The sequence below is a fragment of the Nicotiana tabacum genome, unplaced genomic scaffold (assembly GCF_000715075.1).
Source record: "Nicotiana tabacum cultivar K326 unplaced genomic scaffold, ASM71507v2 Un00001, whole genome shotgun sequence".
Classification (NCBI taxonomy): Eukaryota; Viridiplantae; Streptophyta; class Magnoliopsida; order Solanales; family Solanaceae; genus Nicotiana; species Nicotiana tabacum.
Window position 1 is genome coordinate 4,997,845 of NW_027438239.1, and position 22,039 is coordinate 5,019,883.

The 22,039-nt window shown below is 41.0% G+C and overlaps 1 long non-coding RNA gene across 1 annotated transcript; it reads left to right on the plus strand.

The window, feature by feature from the left end:
* Positions 1–47: 47 nt before the first annotated feature.
* LOC107796909 (uncharacterized) lies at positions 48–17,090 on the plus strand. The gene is made up of 4 exons (XR_012707033.1): positions 48–270; positions 1,781–1,906; positions 1,993–2,077; positions 16,833–17,090. It is a non-coding gene; the product is annotated as an uncharacterized LOC107796909 (long non-coding RNA).
* The last annotated feature ends 4,949 nt before the right edge of the window (positions 17,091–22,039 follow it).

Here is a 22,039-nt window from a genome sequence, read left to right on the forward strand (position 1 = left end):
TATTAGCCAGCAATAAATATATATTTAGTAGAAATTTAAGAGAATAGCCCGCAAAACTTTGGTTTTAACTTATCCTCTTCCTTCCAATTTAGTTTCCCCTCTTAATATTTTCCCTCTGATATAATTTACCACTCGATTTTCCTTAAAAAAAATATATCTCATTGTGCGGCCTTCAACTATTACGGTGAAGCCTCCATAAGCTTTGCAAAGTTGCTGAAGTAAGAAAACGTACCATTGCAATTTGGCCTTCAACAAACAAAATTCTTCCAGGTTGTAGATATGATTTTGATTCCTCTCTATATCTCTATTTCTAGATCTCAATTTCTCTATATGCACTTTCTATCCCTGTCTCTATCTTTTGGAATTTAGGGTTCTATTATTATGACAACAGAAAGATTCAACCTTTTGACCAATATGTTGACTCAATACTTAAAAGGCCAACTCAACCAATCCGAGAATCATCAACATTTGATCCCAATATCAAATTATTCATTAAAATCAATATCAGATGCAAAGCTCAACATCCAAATTACTACTTACTAGAATAACTTTTATTAAAAAGGGAATAATAGGAATATTTAATTTTGATGCCTGGGCAAATTATGGATATAGTCTAAATTGGCAATTTATTAAGATGTTGATTATCTTATCGTGTCTCTAAATTTTAAATTTTTTAGATTTTGTAAATACGTAATACTGCTTTCTTCTTGAAGTTGATGGGTGTAACTTTTCGCCCTCTTGTTGATAATCAGAAGTTTGATTTGGTTTGTTACTTTTTTCTTACTGTGATATATTTGTTTTGGTGCTATATCCTTAACCCTGCTGTGTTATTTCTCCATCCCAATTTCTTTTATACAAATTAACTTCTCAAATATCAAATGAAACTTCACGTTGAACACTTTTTCGGTCATTATGTTATGACAATTGTGAAATCCATTAGTGAAAAAATATGAAATTTCGATCTAATTTGGAATTCAAATGTGATAAAAGAAAAAATAATTTTGGAACGGAGTGTGTATGAAAAAGGTGAACTGGGTAGTTAGATTTTCCATCAATTGTGCTTAATATTTATATGCTCTTAGTATAATTCAGTACTTGAATAAGATAAATTAGGTAAAACTCTTCCCCAAGGAACTAATAAAATAAAGGATTACATAAAATTCTGTTGAATCTGGACTGGAGGGTCTGTAACATCTGTTTTGAGGTTTATTATCAACTTTTTTATTTTTCTTGACTATGCTAGTGGCCATATAGGATAAAATGTGCGTGTTTTAGTGTACAGTTTGCTAGTGTTCTTTAGTGGGTGAATTGATTTCTGTATGTACTTCGTATGTTTTTTTTGAGAAAAATTGCATTATAATAAAGTTTATTTAGATTTTCCAATCACAATAGGGTCGTTTAGTCTGGAATCCATATGATGGGTTTTGTTTATTTTAAATAGTGTTGATTGCATCATAATAAACTTCATTATTAATGATTATCCTGAAATTATACCAGGTTTAAGTCGTCTTTTGGATTTGGTAATGCTTTAATGTTCTTTGATTTTTTAAGTGGTGAAAGTTGCATTTTATTGGGATTTTAGTCAGTTATTAGATTAGAACCGTGTCTTTTTTAAAGCATAGTTATTCTGGCTTTGTCATATGATGAATTTGGATCAATGTGTTTGTATGTAAAAGGATCTGTTAGGATGCATGTCTTGAGTAATAGGTGTTAGGTCATGATTCTCTAATCTTTAATGCTATTTAAATTTAAGCTGTGAACTTATACTCATTGGTGCTAGAAAAAAGGATGGCATACAACAAGTGAGATGATGCAATCAGAATTACTCCTAGTGAGATAATTCATGCGCAAATATGCTCCTAGTGAACCTATGCGTCAAAATATCAATGGCACCTCAACTGAACAGGTAACTCGAGTTTATAAGTTTTAGATATTTTTACGAAATTTTAATCCTATAAAAGTATTGTTAACTAGTGTGTTAATATTTATCAGGTTCCTGACGCCAACAGTAGCCATGAACGAGTACCACAAACATCAAGGATACCTAGTGTTGCTGAAAATACTTTTCCTTCTCACGGTAATACTCATCTTTATCCTTCGGCGCTACTGTTTGTGTTTTCTACTGTTTGAGTGTATCTCCTTGATTTTTATTAATTTGTTGTTGTATTTGTGCTTTCCTTGGATGCTTCTTGCTTTTATATTGTCACGACCCAAAATTTAACTAGTCGTGATGGCACCTAACCCAACCCGTTAGGTAAGCCAATTACCAACTATCAAATTTCAATAATAATTATTAAAGCAATTTAAGTGAATAAATGTCTCAGTCTTATACAATTCCCAAGAACTGGTAGTACAAATCATGAGCTTCTAAGAATAGAGTATACAAAGCGGAAATGAAATAAATACATAGTCTGTTTGAATAATACATAAACATGGCTTTTATAAATCTAAGTCTACCCTGAACAAGAGGCAGCTACAAAAGGAATGCAGGTACATCTTCAAGTTCCGCAACCATCGAGCACAGCAACAACAACAGCCAACATCTGCACGCAATGTGTAGAAGTATAATATCAGTACAACCGACCTCATGTACTGAGTAAGTAACAAACCTAGCTGTAGGTTGAAAGTAGTGACGAGCTTCCACCAAGGTCGGGTCCATAAGCAATAGTCCACAACAGTCCATAACAACATAAAGCAAATAATACCAGAATTAACTCAGAGATAAAATGCTCAGCCAAATCATGATTTCAAAAATAATAGTTCTTCCTTTCAAATACATCAGTGAAAACCCAAATCGTTTGCCGAAGTTGCCAAAAATATGAATAGTTTGAAAATAATAATTTCTCCCAAAATCTTTTCAATAATAAATAAGATGTTTCATTTTCCTTCCGGATAACCTGTGTAAAACAAATGCATCACTATGCCCATCTGTAAAAATGTATGAGAAATCATGAATGATGTGATGTTGTACAGCATGAGGAAAATACATCTATATGCCTGTATGTCATGTGTGCATGCCAATGCGATGCAACTCAGTGATAAAATCATAAACAGCCCCTCGGGCAGAACATCACTCATATACAGCCCCTCGGGCAAACCTCACAGTCACTCATGCCTCTCGGGCATACCTCACAGTCACTCATGCCACTCGGACATACCTCACAATCACTCATGCCACTCGGGCATACCTCACAATCACTCATGCCTCCCAGTCACTTGTCACGACCCAAATTAACTCTCCGTAAAGTGTCGTGATGGCACATAGTCTTTACGACTAGGTAAGCCTAAGATTACGAAAAATATAAAGAAAACACAACATTTTTAAAGATCAACAACATACTGTGAATAGCCAAGAGTAGTACCACTCGGCATATACAAAAAATATTTCCAAGACCCGGAATATCACTAAGTCACAAGCTGCAATAATCTATGTAGCTCTATACAAAAGTCTGAAGATAATAAAGAAAGTCTCTAGGCGAGGGAGTAGAAGGGGACTCCGAAGAATCTGCGGACGCAAGCAGTAGTACCTTGAAGTCTCCTAAAATCAGCAGCACGCACTAACCCTGAGGCTGATAGCTCGCACCTGGATCTGCACACGAAAACATGTGCAGGGAAGGGCATGAGTACATCACAATGGTACCCAGTAAGTGCCAAGCCTAACCTCGGTCGAGTAGTGATGAGGTCAGGTGAACACCCATTCACTCACGAGTTCATTCGAACAAAAATCATCTAAATCCGACGTCAAATTCCCATTAAAATCTCATATTTTCAATTGGGGTACCTTTTCCCCCATTTCCAAACTTCTACCCTCAAATTCCTTAATTAGACGAGAAAAACAATAATAGATTAATGTATTATGATCAAAATAGAGTTAGAATTAGTTACCCAATAGTTCTCCTTCAAAATCCCTCGAGAAATCGTCTCCCACCTAGCTCTAAATCGAATTGGTGAAAAATGAGGGATGAACCCTCGAAGCTGCATCTTCAACCCAGCGATTTCCGCACCTGCGCTCATGGGGCCGCATCTGCGATCACCCACCTGCGAAAAAATCATCGCAGGTGCAAAAATCACTTATCCGTGCTGGGGCCGCATCTGCGGGCAATTCTTCGTACCTGCGGTCCAAATCGGCGCATCTGCGCATTTCACTAAGGCAGTCAGGCTCCGCACCTGCGCCCACGCTTCGCACCTGCGGGCTCGCAGGTGCGGTCAAACTTGCGCACCTACGCTCCATCACAAGCCCCATCAGTTCCGCATCTGTGCACTCCCTCCGCACCTGCGGCCTCCCTTCCGCAGGCGTGAAACACCAGAACCAGCAAAGGCACCAGATTTTTCTTAAGTCCAAATTCATTCCGTTAAGCATCCGAAACACACCCGAGGCCCCCGGGACCTCAACCAAACATATCAACCAATCCTAAAACACCATACGAACTTAGCCGTGCCTTCAAACCACATCGAATAACACCAAAATCATGAATTAAGCACGGATTCAAGCCTAAGAATTTAAAATTTTTCAAATTCTACAAACGACGCCGAAACACGTCAAATCTAGTCCGAATGACCTCAAATTTTACACACAGGTCACAAATGACACTACGAACCTACATCCACTTTCTCAATTCCATTCCGAGCTCGATATCAAAATTTTTACTCTCGGCCGAAATCGCCGAAAAACTAACTTTCGCCAATTCAAGCCTAAATCTACTACAGACCTCCAAAACACATTGCGGACACGCTTCTAACCCCAAAATCACTCAACGGAGCTAACGGAGACGACAGAATTCCATTCCGGATCCGTCTTCACACAGTTCCGATTACGGTCCAGACTCTAAGGCTTAAACTCACAGCTAGGGACTAAGTGTCCCAAAACTCTCTGAATTCCAAAACCAATCACTCCGGCCAGTCTCAAAAACATAAACAAATATGGGGAAAGCAGATATTAGAGGATCAGGGCTCTAATTCTCAAAACGACCGGCTGGGTCGTTACATCCTCCCCCTCTTAAAACAATCGTTCGTCCTCGAACGAGTATAAAGACATAACTGAACTGTGAAAAGATGAGGGTACTGGCTGCACATATCCTGCTCGGTCTCCCAAGTCGCCTTCTTGACCGGCTGACCCCTCAACTGGACCTTTACTGAAGCAATATTCTTTGACCTGAGCTTTCTAACCTGCCTGTCCAAAATAGCTACTGGCTCCTCAACATAAGATAGATCTTTGTCCAACTGGACTGAGCTGAAATCCAATACATGAGTCGGATCACCGTGATACTTCTGGAGCATAGACACGTGGAATACCGGGTGAACTCCTGCTAGGCTGAGAGGCAAGGCAAGCTCATAAGCAACCTCCCCAACTCGCCGCAATATCTCAAAAGGACCAATGAACCTCGGGCTCAGCTTGCCCTTCTTCCCGAACCTCATGACGCCCTTCATAGGCGATACCCGAAGAAAGACCCGCTCACCAACCATAAATGCCAAGTCACGAACCTTCCGGCCCGCATAACTCTTCTGCCTGGACTGGGCTGTGCGAAGTCTCTCCTGAATCACCTTCACCTTATCCAGGGCATCCTGGACCAAATCTGTACCCAACAATCGGGCCTCGCCCGGCTCAAACCATCCCACAGGGGACCGGCACCGCCTACCATACAAAGCCTCATACGGTGCCATCTGAATGCTAGACTGGTAGCTGTTGTTGTAAGCGAACTCTGCAAGTGGCAAGTATTGGTCCCATGACCCTCCGAACTCCATCACACAGGCACAGAGCTTATCCTCAAGAATCTGAATCGTGCGCTCGGACTGCCCGTTCGTCTGAGGGTGAAAGGTTGTGCTCAACTCCACCCTAGTACCCAACTCCTGCTGTACGACTCTCCAAAACCGTGATGTGAACTGTGTACCTCTGTCTGAAATGATGGATACTAGAATACCATGAAGACGGACAATCTCTCTGATATAAATCTCAGCCAACCTCTCAGAAGAATAAGTGGTCAACACTGGAATAAAATGAGCTGACTTGGTCAGCCGATCCACGATCACCCAAATAGCATCGAACCTTCTCAAAGTCCGTGGAAGTCCAACTACAAAGTCCATGGTGATCTGCTCCCACTTCCACTTTGGGATCTCTAACCTCTGAAGTAATCCACCCGGCCTCTGGTGCTCATATTTGACCTGCTGACAGTTGAGACACTTGGTCACAAACCCAACTATATACTTCTTCATCCTCCCCCACCAGTAGTGCTGTCTCAAATCCTGGTACATCTTCGTGGCACCGGGATGAATGGAGTACCGCGAGCTGTGGGCCTCCTTGAGAATCAACTCCCGAAGTCCATCTACATTGGGCACACATATCCGGCCCTGCATCCTCATCACACCGTCATCACCAATAGTCACATCTCTGGCATCACCTCGCCGAACCCTATCCTGAAGAATTAGAAGATGAGGATCATCATGCTGGCACTCCCTGATACGGTCATAAAGAGAAGACCGAGCAACCACACAAGCTAATACTCGGCTAGGCTCTGAAATATCCAACCTCACGAACTGACTGGCTAAGGCCTGACCATCCAAGGCTAAGGGCTTCTCAACTTCCGGAAGATATGCCAAACTCCCCAAACTCTCTGCCCGGCGACTCAAGGCGTCGGCCACTACATTGGCTTTCCCGGGTGGTATAATATAGTGATATCATAGTCTTTAAGTAGCTCCAACCACCTACGCTGAAGCAAATTAAGGTCCTTCTGCCTGAATAAGTGCTGCAAACTCCGGTGATCAGTGTAAATCTCACAGGGAACACCGTATAAATAATGACGCCAGATCTTCAGGGCGTGAACAATAGCTGCTAACTCGAGATCATGAACCGGATAATTCTTCTCATGCACCTTCAACTGTCTAGACGCGTAGGCAATCACCCTACCGTCCTGCATCAATACCGCTCCAAGGACAATCCTCGAGGCATCACAATAGACAGTGTAGAACCCCGAACCTGTAGGCAATACTAATACTGGGGCTGTAGTCAAAGCTGTCTTGAGCTTCTGAAAGCTCTCCTCACACACCTCGGTCCACCTGAACGGAACACCCTTCTAGGTCAGCCTGGTCATAGGTGCTGGAATGGATGAAAATCCCCCCACAAAGCGACGGTAATACCCCGTCGAACCAAGGAAACTGCGGATCTCCGTAGCTGATGACGGTCTGGGCCAACTCTGCACTGCCTCCACCTTCTTCGGATCTACCTTGATCCCATCACAAGACACTATGTGGCCTAAGAATGCCATTGAATCAAGCCAGAATTCACACTTAGAAAATTTTGCATACAATTTCTTCTCCCTATAAGTCTGAAGCACGGTCCTCAAGTGTTGCTCATGATCTTCCCGAGACCGGGAATATACCAGGATGTCGTCAATAAACACAATGACGAAGGAATCAAGATAAGGCCGGAACACAATGTGCATCAAATGCATAAAGGCTGCTGGGGCATTGGTCAACCCAAATGACATGACAAGAAACTCATAGTGACCATATCTGGTCCTGAAAGCAGTCTTCGGGATGTCCGGCTCCCGAATCTTCAACTGATGATAGCCAGAACGTAAATCAATCTTGGAAAACACCCTGGCACCCTGTAACTGATCAAATAAATCATCGATGCGAGGCGAATGATATCTGTTCTTCACTGTAACCTTATTCAACTGCCGATAATCAATACACATACACATAGAACCATCCTTCTTCTTCACAAATAAGACCGGAGCACCCCAAGGTGATACACTGGGCCTGATGAAACCCTTATCAAGCAACTCCTGCAACTGCTCCTTCAACTCCTTCAACTCAGGAGGAGCCATACGGTAGGGAGAAATATAAATGGGATGAGTGCCCGGCAACAAATCAATGCCAAAATCAATATCTCTGTCGGGCGGCATGCCCGGAAAATCAGCTGGAAACACATCTGGAAAGTCCCTCACTACTGGAACTGACTCAATTGTAGGTGTATCAATACTGACATCTCTCACATAGGCCAAATACGCATCACACCCCTTCTCAACCATTCGCCGAGCCTTAAGAAATGAAATGACCCTACGGGGAGTATACTCTAAGGTACCTCTCCACTCTAATCTCGGCAAGTCTAGTATAGCCAGCGTCACGGTCTTAGCGTGACAATCAAGAATAGCATAATGGGGCGACAACCAGTCCATGCCCAAGATAACATCAAAAACTACCATACTGAGTAATAACAAATCAGCTCTGGTCTCAAAACCACTAAGAGCAATCAAACACGACCGATATATGCGGTCCACAACGAGAGAATCTCCCACGGGAGTAGATACATAAACAGGGGAACTCAAAGAATCCCGAGATATCCCCAAATGTGGAGCAAAATAAGAAGACACATATGAATACGTAGAGCCTGGGTCAAATAATACTGATGCATCCCTATGATAGACAGGGACGATACCTGCGATGACTGAATCTGAAGCAACGGCCTCTGAACGGGCTGGAAGGGCATAGTACCTGGCCTGGCCTCCCCCTCTAGGGCGACCTCGACCTCCCAAACCTCCACCTCGAGTTGGCTGAGGAGGTGGGGTGGCAGCTGGTGCTGGAAGAATGGACGGAGGACCCGGTGGAGCACGTGGAGGCTGATAAGTCTGTGAAGGTGTACCCCTCCTGGCTCTAGTGCAATCTCTAACCATGTGATGAGTGTCACCACACTCAAAACAACCCCTCGGAGAACGCGACGGCTGAGACTGACTCAGACCTGGCCTGCTGGACTGGCCGGTAATAGCATCTCGAGTAGGAGGCATACTGGATACTGGCGGTGCATAATAGGGCTCCTGAGGTCTAGGAGGAGCTGGAACACCGCTGGCTGCTAGAAGAGCTGAATGAACATGGAGACTCACAAAACCCCTACCATAGCGTGCTGTTGGTGCACGAGCTCCTGAATAATGACCAGTCTCTCGAGACCTCTTGGCCTCTCTCTCCTCTCTGTCCTGGGCAAACATGCCCTCCACTCTCCTGGCAATGCTCACTGCCTGCTAATAAGTGATGCCCATCTCCAATTCCCTGGCCATACTGGTCCGAATACTGGGGTGGAGTCTCTCAATGAAGCGACGAACCCTCTCTCTGACTGTAGCAACCAGAGCCGGTGCATGGCGAGCTAACTCACCGAAACGGACTGCATACTCCGACACAGTCATAACACCCTGACGCAACTGCTCAAACTCTGCGCGCCAAGCATCCCTGAGGCTCTGAGGAATATAGAACATCTCTGAAAACTGAGTCCAAGTGAGTGAGGCTGCCTCGTCCGGACTACTCAGATCATAGGCACGCCACCACTGATATGTTGCTCCCCTCAGCTGGAAAGCGGTGAACGAAACCTCACTCGTCTCCACAATGCCCATAGTGCGAAGAATACGATGACACTCCTCAAGAAAACCCAGAGCATCATCTGAAGCTAGTTTGCTGAAAGTAGGTGGGTGGTACTTCTTGTACCTCTCAAGTCTGAGTTGCTTTGCCTCAGAAGCAGCTACCTTGATCTCATGTTGAACCGGAGCCACTGGGGGCATAGGAATATACTCTAGGGCCTGATCAACCTGGACCCTCTGCTCAGGAGTGCGGGCTGCGGGAGTCTGTGCCCCTCCCCCGGCCTGAGATGTAGCGGGAGCTATTGGAAATAGTCCAGCCTGAGCCAGAGTGCTGAACGTGCTCATGAACTGAGCTAAAGTCTCCCGGAGGCTGGAGTAGCAATAGGGATCTCCGGTGCTGGCCCTCCAGCTGGAACTGCTGGGGGCTCCTCTGACGCAGCTCTCGCAGGTGCTCGGGCTGCACCACGTGGTCGTCCTCTACCCCGACCCCGACCTCTGGCGGCTCTGATAGGGGGCTCGGGTGCCTGATCCTCGGTCCTGCCAGTACGGGTCCTCACCATCTGTGAGAAAGAATAGAATAGAATCTTAGAATATTTGATGTCAATAACTCGCACGACAAGGAAATCAAAGAAATATGATTGTTCTTAACAGTTACATAGCCTCCCGAAGATAAGTACGGACGTCTCCGCACCGATCCGCGAGACTCTAATAAACCGGCTTGTGACTCGCGACTCCTATGAACCTAGTGCTCTGATACCAACTTGTCACGACCCAAATTAACCCTCCGTAAGGTGTCGTGATGGCACCTAGTCTTTACGACTAGGTAAGCCTAAGATTACGAAAAATATAAAGAAAACACAATATTTTTAAAGATCAATAACATACTGTGAATAGCCAAGAGTAGTACCACTCGGCATATACAAAATAATTTTCCAAGACCCGGAACATCACTAAGTCACAAGCTGCTATAATCTATGTAGCTCTATACAAAAGTCTGAAGATAATAAAGAAAGTCTCTAGGCGAGGGAGTAGAAGGGCACTCCGAAGATCGGCGGACGCAAGCAGTAGTACCTTGAAGTCTCCTAAAATCAGCAGCACGCACCAACCCCGAGGCTGAGAGCTCGCACCTGGATCTGCATACAAAAATATGTGCAGGGAAGGGCATGAGTACACCACAATGGTACCTAGTAAGTGCCAAGCCTAACCTCGGTCGAGTAGTGACGAGGTCAGGTCAAGGCCCTACCGGAGTAAATATAATAAATTAAACAATAAATTTACGGTAACACAGTTAAAGAAATTCTCGAAAGTTTAACAGTTAAGGGAGCCCTCGGCTTAGAAGAAGGTAAACACAGTGGGAAATCTCCCGGGATACCGTCCCTTAGTTTCAAATGAATATGCAGTACAGGGGGATCTCCCGGAATACGTCTGTAGTCCCAAAGTAAATATACAGTGCTGGGGGATCTCTCGAAATACGTCCTTAGTCCCAAAGTAAATATACAGTGCTGGAGGATCTCCCGGAATACGTTCGTAGTCCCAAAATAAATATGCAAGACAGGGGGATCTCCCGGAATACGTCCGTAGTCCCAATTTAAATATGCAACGCAAGATGAAATGGCAGGTATGTCATCGAGTTATACGGTTTATACTGAACACAGATAAGGAAAGTAGGGACTTAACTAAGCATGGCGCACAGAATGTCAAATAGACAGTTAAAACACGTAAGCATGCTTCTCTAATCTAAGCTAAACTATTCAACGTATTAGTGAAATTTAATAAGGGAAAACAGTTTATGATTTAGAAAGGAAAAATGGGATTTTTGCAATAATAGCCCATATACGTACTCGTCATCTCACGTACATGACGCCCACACATCAATTAATATCAAACATCTTAAGGGAAAAGTCCCCAACACTAGGTTAGTCAAGCCACTTACCTCGAATCGCTCAAATCAACTCGATATCATGTTCTTCCCACGAGTATCCGACTCCACATGGCCCGAATCTATTCAAATTAATTGCATTATGTAAATATAACTACAAGTAACTAATTTAGCTAATTAATTCGAAGCTAAAGCGTGAAATTAGAAAAAACGCCCAAAAAGTCTCCCCGGGCCCACGTCTCGGAATCGGGTAAAATTACAAATTATGAACACCCATTCACTCACGAGTTCATTCGAACAAAAATCATCTAAATCCGACGTCAAATTCCCATTCAAATCTCAGATTTTCAATTGGGGAACCTTTTCCCCCATTTTCAAACTTCTACCCTCAATTTCCTTAATTAGACGAGGAAAACAATAATAGATTAATGTATTATGATCAAAATAGAGTTAGAATTAGTTACCCAATAGTTCTCCTTCAAAATCTCTCGAGAAATTGTGTCCCACCGAGCTCTAAATTGAATTGGTGAAAAATGAGGGATGAACCCTCGAAGTTGCCTCTTCAACCCAGCGATTTCCACACCTGCGCTCATGGGGCCGCATCTGCGGTCACGCACCTGCGGAAATATCATCGCAGGTGCGAAGGTCACTTATCCGGGCTGGGTCTGCATCTGCGGGCAATTCCTCGCACCTGCGGTCCAAATCGGCGCATCTGCGCATTTCACTAAGTCAGCCTGGCTCCGCACCTGCGCCCACGCTTCGCACCTGCGGGCACGCAAGTGGGGTCAAACTTGCGCACCTGCGCTCCATCACCAGCCCCACCAGTTCCGCATCTGCGCACTCCCTCCGCACCTGCGGATCTCGCACCTGCGGCCTCCCTTCCGCAGGTGCGAAACACCAGAACCAGCAAAGGCACCAGTTTTTTCTTAAGTACAACTTCATTCCGTTAAGCATCCGAAACACACCCGAAGCCTCCGGGACCTCGACCAAACATACCAACCAATCCTAAAACACCATACGAACTTAGTCGAGCCTTCAAACCACATCGAACAACACCAAAATCATGAATTAAGCACGGATTCAAGCCTAAGAATTTAAAATTTTCCAAATTCTACAAATGACGCCGAAACACGTCAAATCTAGTCCGAATGACATCAAATTTTACACACAGATCACAAATGACACTATGAACCTACAACCACTTTCGGAATTCCATTCCGAGCTCGATATCAAAATTTTCACTATCGGCCGAAATTGCCGAAAAACTAACTTTCGCCAATTCAAGCCTAAATCTACTACAGACTTCCAAAACACATTCCGGCCGCGCTCCTAACCCCAAAATCACTCAACGGAGCTAACGGAGTCGACGGAATTTCATTCCGGATCTGTCTTCACACAGTTCCGACTACGGTCCAAACTCTAAGGCTTAAACTCACAACTAGGGACTAAGTGTCCCAAAACTCTCTGAATTCCATAACCAATCACTCCGGCCTGTCCCAAAAGCAGAAACAAATATGGGGAAAGCAGATATTAGGGGATCGGGGCTCTAATTCTCAAAATGACCGGCCGGGTCGTTACAGTCACTCGGCACTCGCACTCAGTAGGTACCTGCGCTCACTAGGGGTGTGTACAGACTCCGGAGGGGCTCCTACAGCCCAAGCGCTATAATCTGCACGGACAACTCACGTTCTATAATATCATATCAGAATCCGCACGGACAACTCACGTGCCATAATAAGCCAATAAGTCCTGCTGCAGGCGGGCATCCCCAATCCATATAATAGTAATAATATATATAAAGCCAACATGGCATGCTGCGGCGTGCAGCCCGATCCCAAAATATCCTCACAACCAGGCCCTCGGCCTCCCTCAGTCATCAATCTCTCAGTCTCTCTCTCACGGGCTCACAATGTCATGAGAATAGCCCAAAAATGATGATATGATGCATCAATAAATAACAACAGAGACTGAGATATGATATGCAATGAAATGAATATGACTGAGTATGAATTTTTAATTTAAATAAATAATTCACAGCAATATGACCTCTGTGGGTCCCAATAATACTGGCACATAGCCTCAACATGATTTTTAATATGCTTTTCAGCTCAATTTCTTTAACTCATAAAACACATGGAAAATGCCAAGATCATTTAACTACAAAATTTCACAGAAACAATTATGTCACAATTTCTATAGTGCACGCCCACACGCCCTTCAACTAGCATGTACGTCACCTCCCAACAATTCACAAAATACATATATTCAGGGTTCATACCCTCAACTCCAAGATTAGAAGAGTTACTTACCTCGAACAAGCAAAATCCAATGTCGAGCAAGCTAAGAATGCTCCAGAAATTCCATTCTGCGCGTATCAACTTCTAAACAGCTCGAATCTAGTCACAATTAATTTGATTCAGCCCACAAAAATTATAGGAATTAATTTCATATCAAAATATTAATATTTTCCAAAAATCCAAAATTACGCCCCAAAAATCACCTGTGGGGGCCACGTCTCAGAATTCGATAAAAGTTATAAAATCCAGAAGCCCATTCAACCACGAGTCTAACCATACTAATTTTACCAAAATCTGACCTCAACTCGACCTCCAAATCTTCAAATCTTATTTTCAAATCCCTAAGTTCAAACCCCCGATTTACACCTCAAAAACATGTAATCTAGTCGGATTATTCGATGATAATTCAATATTATGGAGTAGAAATGATCACAAGTGACTTACCTCAAGTTTCCCTTGAATTCTCTCTCAAAATCGCCCCAAAAACCGTGTTTGAAGGCCCAAAAATGGCCAAAACTTGGAACCCCTCTGTTTTTAATATTCTGTCCAGGATTTTCGCACCCGCGGTGATTTCTTCGCACCTGCGGTCTTCGCGCCCGCGGTGATTTTTTCGCGCCTGCAGTCTTCGCACCCGCGATGATTTCTTTGCACCTGCGGTGTTCGCACCTCAAATCAAAATTTATGAACTTTGAACTTTCAAATTCTATATCTTGTGCTGAAACATATCAAATTAATCCGGAATGACTTCAAATTTTGCACAAAAGTCATAAATGACATAACGAAGCTATTCAAATTTCCAGAATCAGATTTCGACCTCGATATCAAAAAGTCAACCTCTTGGCCAAACTTCCCAAAATTAAATTTTTCGGCATTTCAAGCCTAATTCCACTACGGACCTCCAAATAATTTTTCGGACACGCTCCTAAGTCCGAAATCACCATACGGAGCTATTGAGATCATCAAAATTAAATTCCGAGGTCGTTTACTCATAAGTCAATATCCGGTCAACTATTTCAACTTAAGCTTCCAACATGAAAATTCATCCTTCCAAGCTAACTCCGAAATACTTTAAAACCAAAACCGACAATTCACACAAGTCATAATACCTCGTAGGAAGTTATTCAAGACTTCAAATAGTTGAAAGGAACATAATTGCTCAAAACGACCGGTCGGGTCGTTACATATATATATTTCCTTTTTCCACGGTTGTTGATGTCGTAAGGTTGTGATAATAGTGAATACTGTCAGATACCATAATCACCTACTACATCTTTACCATCCAACTTTCTGTTGTAATTTGTAGTAACATTTTTCTCAAGCATAAGTTAATATTACTACAAAAATGTATTTTTTCCTTTGCTATGCCTATGCCAGTGAACTTCTTAGTTATACGGACTCCTCCTCCAGTTGACAACACTTCTTTCTTGCCTTGGAATAAAATAAACTGGAAAAGCTTTTGTAAAATTATGACCGTATATTTGGAAATTTCGTGTGATTTATGCAGCAGTGGAAAGGATATTGCTTACCTGTCTCATTTAAAGAATGATCTCCTTGAACAAGTTGTAACTACTAGATTTGCATATTTGATGCCAATGCAAATCTAGTCACTCAAGTCTCAACACCTTCACTTCTTTTTGCAAGTTGCTGCTACAGATAAAACTTGCCATCATCCTTAAGTGACTCAATTACTATCAGGAAATAATACCATAAACATTATCAGTCTCTGGTTTATCCATTCCCTCTTCCAAGATATTTCTTTATATCTACAACCACTGTTGCAAAATGCCTTCTCACCTCTAAAAAGAACACAAACAGAAATACAATTCAGGACATAATGCATCACACATATTGTTCTTACAAAAAGGAAAGTTACAAGAGTTTTAATTATCAATGTATTACTACATAGTGAAAAGATTATTTATTTATTCAGTTAAATGGACATTACTTTCTACCTTTAATCATATTTGCCTGCTTGAACTCTTGGGATGGTTGGCAAACCGATAGCCTTAAATCTAAATGTCAATCACAACAAGTACGTTGTGTCTTTGCTGGGTAAATGTGAGCCTCCACCAACTGAATAACGCATTTGCATTTCTTGAGAGTAGATGTTGGTAAATATCGATTAAGGAAGGAGCTTGAGTAGAAATGAAGTCTATAGACACATGGTTTACCAATAGAAAGAATAGAGAAAGTGAACCTTAGTAAACTATCAAACTTGTTTTGAGAGGTAAGTTACACATAGAAAGAATCCATGATATAGATATATCCTTTAATTCAAAAGGTCTTTTACTCTCATATGGACTATGTCAAGGGAGGTGAATTTTTAAGATATTGTATCTCTTTTTTGCAATTGAAAGAATCTGTACTAGTCATATACTAGTGTAACTCTTCCCTTTGTTGTGTAGATTTTACTTGATTTTAGAATGACTTACATGGGTATCAGAATGATATGTAGTAAACTTGTCCTTGCTTCTTGTGGCTATTTTTTCATAGTATATAATGTGATTACTAAAAGCAAAATTTCAAGGAGGACATGACCTGCTGATATACTAGAAACTAATATCGAAAGCCTTATAATTTAATAAATTCTCGTACGTAGCTAAAAAATAAAGGCAGCATCTCATTTGTTGGAATTAAAGTATTTTTTGTTTTCAGGGAACTTTATACAAAACTTATATTGATATAGAAGATTCATGTAGCTCATCTCTACTAGCTAAAATGTTTTATATCCTGCGGTAGGTATCATATTTGGACATAGCTTCATATCAGTCGTGTGAAGGTTTTATGAGTATCTTGTTGTACTGGTCCATAGAACTTAGTCTTGGAATTGTAGTTATGTTTAGGTTCTTATCAGAAACAATTATTCTTAAGTTGACTATAGTTTCTAGAGTAATTTTAACTATTTGTGACACATACAATATGCCTATGGCTAAGGTTTTGTCGAGGTTATTGTGCATGTAAGCAAAAGAACTTGTTTAAGGAAGCATATTCTAGTATCTATGTTTAAGGAAAAGAACTTGGCGACTATAACATTTGCTAATGAACTTGGCACGCAGCTTCCTTTCACTTCTCCAAGCTAATATTCTGCTTTTGATTTTTTTTTGTTCCCCTCGGTTAATACAAAGAAAGAATCTCTCTTTCATTATTTGCAAATCCATTTTGCTCGCCTATTAATCCATCTAGTTGTTTCTGCTAATAAATGTTAGGTGAGGGAGTTGGCTGAAAAAGAATATACAAACAGACAATGATGGAGTCTTCAATATGTTTTTTCATATTATATTTTATCTTTTGACACAGTTTTTTTTATAATTTCAGGTCACACACTCTGATGTTCAATAATTTAGCGGGTGGAAGATTTAAATATGATAAAAAGTTGCGGAAATTATTTGAAGACTGTCATTCGTCAGGATTAATTATATAATAACATTAGCTATTCAGTTCAAACAATATAAGTTTATTTTTTAAGTTAATGTGACATTGATTTTTTTATTAATACTTCCTTTTGTTTGTTAAGATTTAGTAAGGTATATTATATTTTTGAATTAATATTAATATATTTTGTTGTTTGGAACATATTCTAGACGAATGTAGTAACTATTATTAATGGTGCCTAAATTATTTCCATTACAGCTTGTGACTTTTAGCGCTAAAAATAATTATTGTTAAAGATAGCTTTTTAGCGACAATTTAGTTGAATATATCAGCCATTGAAATGGACGCTAAAAGGGCAAACTAAGAATTTGTCAGCAGGGATACTATTGCAATTCTAATTGCCACAAAATAATTGCCGTTAAAGATATGAACTTTTAGCGGCAATTATTTTAAATTTAGAGGCTATATAATAGGACGCTAAATGAGCATAAATTAGCCGTTTTTATATTGGGGTTTAGCAGCCATCATAATTGCCGCAAACAATTACCGTTAAAGTCAATTCTTTCTAGCGGCAATAAATCATATATTTTACCAGCTTTTGTCAGAAAGGCCGCAAAAGGCTTTGCCGACTCCAACATCAGCGGCTAAATGCCAGTGGCCGGTAAACGATATAGCGGCTATTGTTATTGCCGCTAAAGTCGTTTTGTATTGCCGCTAAATACCCTTTTTGTTGTAGTGTAAGTAATCAACTCAAGAACTTTAAATCATAAGAAACGGTAGAACCAATTCACAAGAAATAACCACAGTAAAGAATGCCAGGCATAAAGAAAACAGCTCAACAAGGGAAAACTAATATGTGGCAATGATCCCACAACATACATTTCAACAACAAGGAAGCTAACACGAGTCAAATAATTTCAAATAAAACCAGTCGACTAAGATATAGGATATCTAAATTTCTTTTAAGGTTGAGAAATTACGAAGGATATTCAACAATTCAATTAAGAATAAGCAGCGGAAAGATAATCATAACCTCAATTAATACTGAACAATTATAGAATGAGATAATATAATTTCAAATAAAGATAAGCAGTTATGAAAAGATAGCATGACAATAGAAAAGGTAAAATCTTTAGTTAAATAAAATAAGAGTCAAATAGGCAATAAGAGTGAATCCTGAAGCAATTAATTCTAATTAAAGCATGTAGAGGTGAATCTAGCAAATAGGAACTTAATCATATCAAGAACAACTTCATACTTAGTGAATATAAGGACCTAAGAACCATAAAAGGCCAACTTTCCACAAATAAGTGTGAGCACGCACTCGTCACCTCGCGTACATGGACTACAATCAACATAGAAGACTCAAATCCTAAGGAAAAATGCCCCACACAAGGTTAGACAAGATACTTACCTCGAACCAAGCTCAATCAATCAGTAACAATACCTTGACCATGAATATCCGTCTTCGAATGGCCCAAATCTAGCCAAAATCAATTACATACCATAAATACAACTATAAGGAATTAATCTAATTAATGAAATCAAAGCTAAAACAAGAAATTAAAAAATCGCCCCAAAATTCTCCCGGGCCCACGTCTCGAAATCGGATAAAAGTCATAAAATATGAACACCCATTCACTCACAAGTCCACTCGTACCAAAATTAGCCAATTCCGATCACAACTCGACCTTCAAATCCTCAATTTGTGGTTTATGAAGTTTCTATATTTTTTCCCAAATTTCCATCTCAAAGTACTAATTAAATGACAAAATTAGTGATATATTCATGTATATTAACCAAATCCAAGTTAGAATCACTTACCCCGATGAATTTCTTGAAAAACCCACAAAATATCGTCTCAAACCGAGCTCCCAAAGTCCAAAAATAAAATAATAACCTAAAACTCAGATATATAGTACATCCTCTGAACTCCCAATGTTCGGTCCGCACAATTCCATGTGCGGCTGCACATCCAAGCTTCTGCGGTCGCACAAAAATTGTGCAGCCGCACTCTTGGTGACTGCACTGGCAGGCTTTAGTATTTTGGCCATATTTTTCTCTATAAATTTCCAAATGCTGACTTCTTTACCTTTCTGGAAACTAGACCCGAAGGGCTACAACTTTCGTTTTTGAATCATCTCAAAATTTCTCGTAGATTAAAAGATATAAGCTTCCAAAATCGGACCAGAGAATCTGAGAGTTCCTGAGTGCGGCCGCGCACAAAATTGTAAGGTCCGCATAATTCCCCTGAGGTTCGCACTCCCTTTTTGCCACAACACTCCCAAAATGTGCGGTCCACACTTCCAAAGACCCCCAAAACAATATTAGAGTGCTGAAAAGCCCGTACTCGTTCAAAAATCACCCGAGGCGCCCGGGATCTCAACCACATATATCAACCAATCCTAAAATACCATAGGAACTTAGTCGAGCCCTCAAATCACATCAAACAACGCTAAAATCACGAATCATCCTCCGATTCAAACTTAAAGAACTTGAAACTTCTAAATTCGACAACCGATGCCGAAACCAACCAAACCACATCTGATTGACCCTAAATTTTGCACACAAGTCAAAATCAACATTACGAACCTACTCCAACTTTCATAATCGAAATCCGATCCCGATATCAAAAATTCCACTACCGGTCCAAAACTCCAAAAATTTGACTTTCACCATTTCAAGCCTAATTGAGCTCGGACCTCCAAAACACAATACGGACACGCCCCTAAGCCAAAAATCACCCAACGGAGCTAACAGAATTGACGGAATTCCATTCCAGAGCCGTCTTCACATTGTTCCGACTATGGTCCAAATTTTAAGACTTAAGCTCCTAATTAGGGACTAAGTGTCCCAAAACACTCCAAAACCAAAACGAAACCTCCAGGCAAGTCATAATAGCAGAAAATAGATATGGGGAAAGTAGTTAATAGAGGATCGGGGCTATTACTCTTAAAACGACTGGCCGGATCGTTACACAGGTATTGAAGATATCGGATTCAGACAAAGATTAGAGTATGATTGCAAGGATTCAAGGTAGGACTGCTTGGCCATCGCAGTCCCTTGGAGTCTTTCCATTTTATTATACTGTTAATTTCTTATTCGATCAATACTGTATATTCGATCCTTGAGATAATTTCATGTATTCAGTTAGAGTTCGTGACTCAGTGTTACCAGTCTTGGGAGGTTGTATTAAATTATATGTTTTAAAAAAATGGCTTGACTTATGATTATAATCGGCTTACTTAGTCTTAGAGACTAAGTGCCATCACGACACCTGCGGTAGAATTTTTGGGTCGTGACAAGTTGGTATCAGAGCTCTAGGTTCATAGGTTCTACGAGTCACGAACGAGTTTAGTAGAGTCTTGCGGATAGGTACAGAAACGTCTGTACTTATATTCGAGAGGTTACAGAGCTAGTAGAAAATCTTCACTTCTTTTATTCCTTATCGTGCGGTATTTATTCAGCTTGAAACATATATCTAATGTTCTTTTGCATCCACTCGTGTATGAAATTGGGCACTCAGTATCAACTATGCGCCAATGGTTCGTGATACTACAGATGGGTTATAAGGGAACTAGCATTGCTCAACCATTGTTACAACGTGTCATCCAGATCGAGGATGCGGAAGTATTGAGAGATCATTTAGTTGTCCACATTGGGGTACAACAGTTTCTGACATATGGTTGATAAGTACGATCTTAAGAAGGTTTAATTAATTGCCTAATCGTCACAATCGTGGTAGGGTCACGAGGTGGATGTAGATTTGAAATAGTTGGTGGTATTAGAGACTATGTAGTTCGTATGGGATTTCTATTTAGCGAAGGGTACATACGCAGCCAAGACACTGGAGGAAGTGAGTTTAACTGTCACGAGGATGACATGTGCCAAATAAAAATCTTGAGGTGTCTTATGACCGGTATCCTATGAGCGATGAAGGTTAGTATTGTGGATCATTGGAATGTGTCCTATGGCTTCACGCCAAGTGAGGGGAGTCCACTATCAATGATCAGATTGCGGGGTCATGTGTTATATTAGTTTTGGCCTGAGATGTATTTATGTGGTATTGAAAGGTTCTCCGAAACTTGTATATGATTAAGAAGTGAGATTTGTATGGGATGATGTTGGGGCTTGCGGTATTCCCGCGTCCTTAATAATTCTACATTTCAGTACCAGCGGGGTCACAAAAACACTTTCAGAATATTCGGGGTGCTAGAGTAAGTTCTTTTAATGCACCACCAGCACGGGGTTCTTACAGTGGTTATTTCAGTTATCCGGCAGAGATTCAGTATGAGCAGCCGCACCTGCAGAGGGGTTGTTATGAGAGTGGTGATACTAGACACATCAAGAGGAATTGTCCCTGACTTGGGAGGGGTGGATTTCATCAGAACACTCAGGCTATAAGCTTTATTCTAGTTAATACTCCACGTGCATAGCCAGTTAAGGGTGGAGCACAGGCGAGTAGAGGGCGCCTAAGAGGTGGAGGCCCGACCTGTTGATATAATTGCTATGAATTGGCTGAGACCGATACACCAGATGGTGTAATTACAGGTATGATTTAATTTATAATAAAAGGAGCACCATTCTTATTTTGATTCGATTCCGATTATAGAGGTGAGAACTCATTTCATGCTCCTTACATATGGTGGATTAGTAAATTTGTACTCCACTCCTGTGTTTATCCATGTTGGGAGATTTTATGGTGTTAGCCCGTGTGTATCATTTTTGTTTTGTACATTATTGTGGGCTATGAGTCCAAGGGTGACTTTCTATTACTCTCTACAGTGGGTTTCGATGTGATTTCGGAATAATTAAATTCAATTTTATGAATTATATTCCCCACTGGTATGAGGGTTCATTATGTGTTGAGAAAAAAACATTGTTTACGAAATTTATTGAAAGAAAGAAAGAAAGGAAATTAAAAATTTCAGTTGGAACAATGTGCAAAATACTTATGATTCGGAGTTGAGGACGAGATCCTCGCATTTTTATATGATGTGAAATATCTAAATTGGGCTACAAGCTGCGGTGGAAGTTGTATAAGGACAATATCCTTGTGATGAAAGTTTATGTGTTTAAATTCTCCCTTTGTGAAATTAAAACTTGTACTATAGTATTAATAAGGAGTCATGCATGTTAGGCTTATTTGA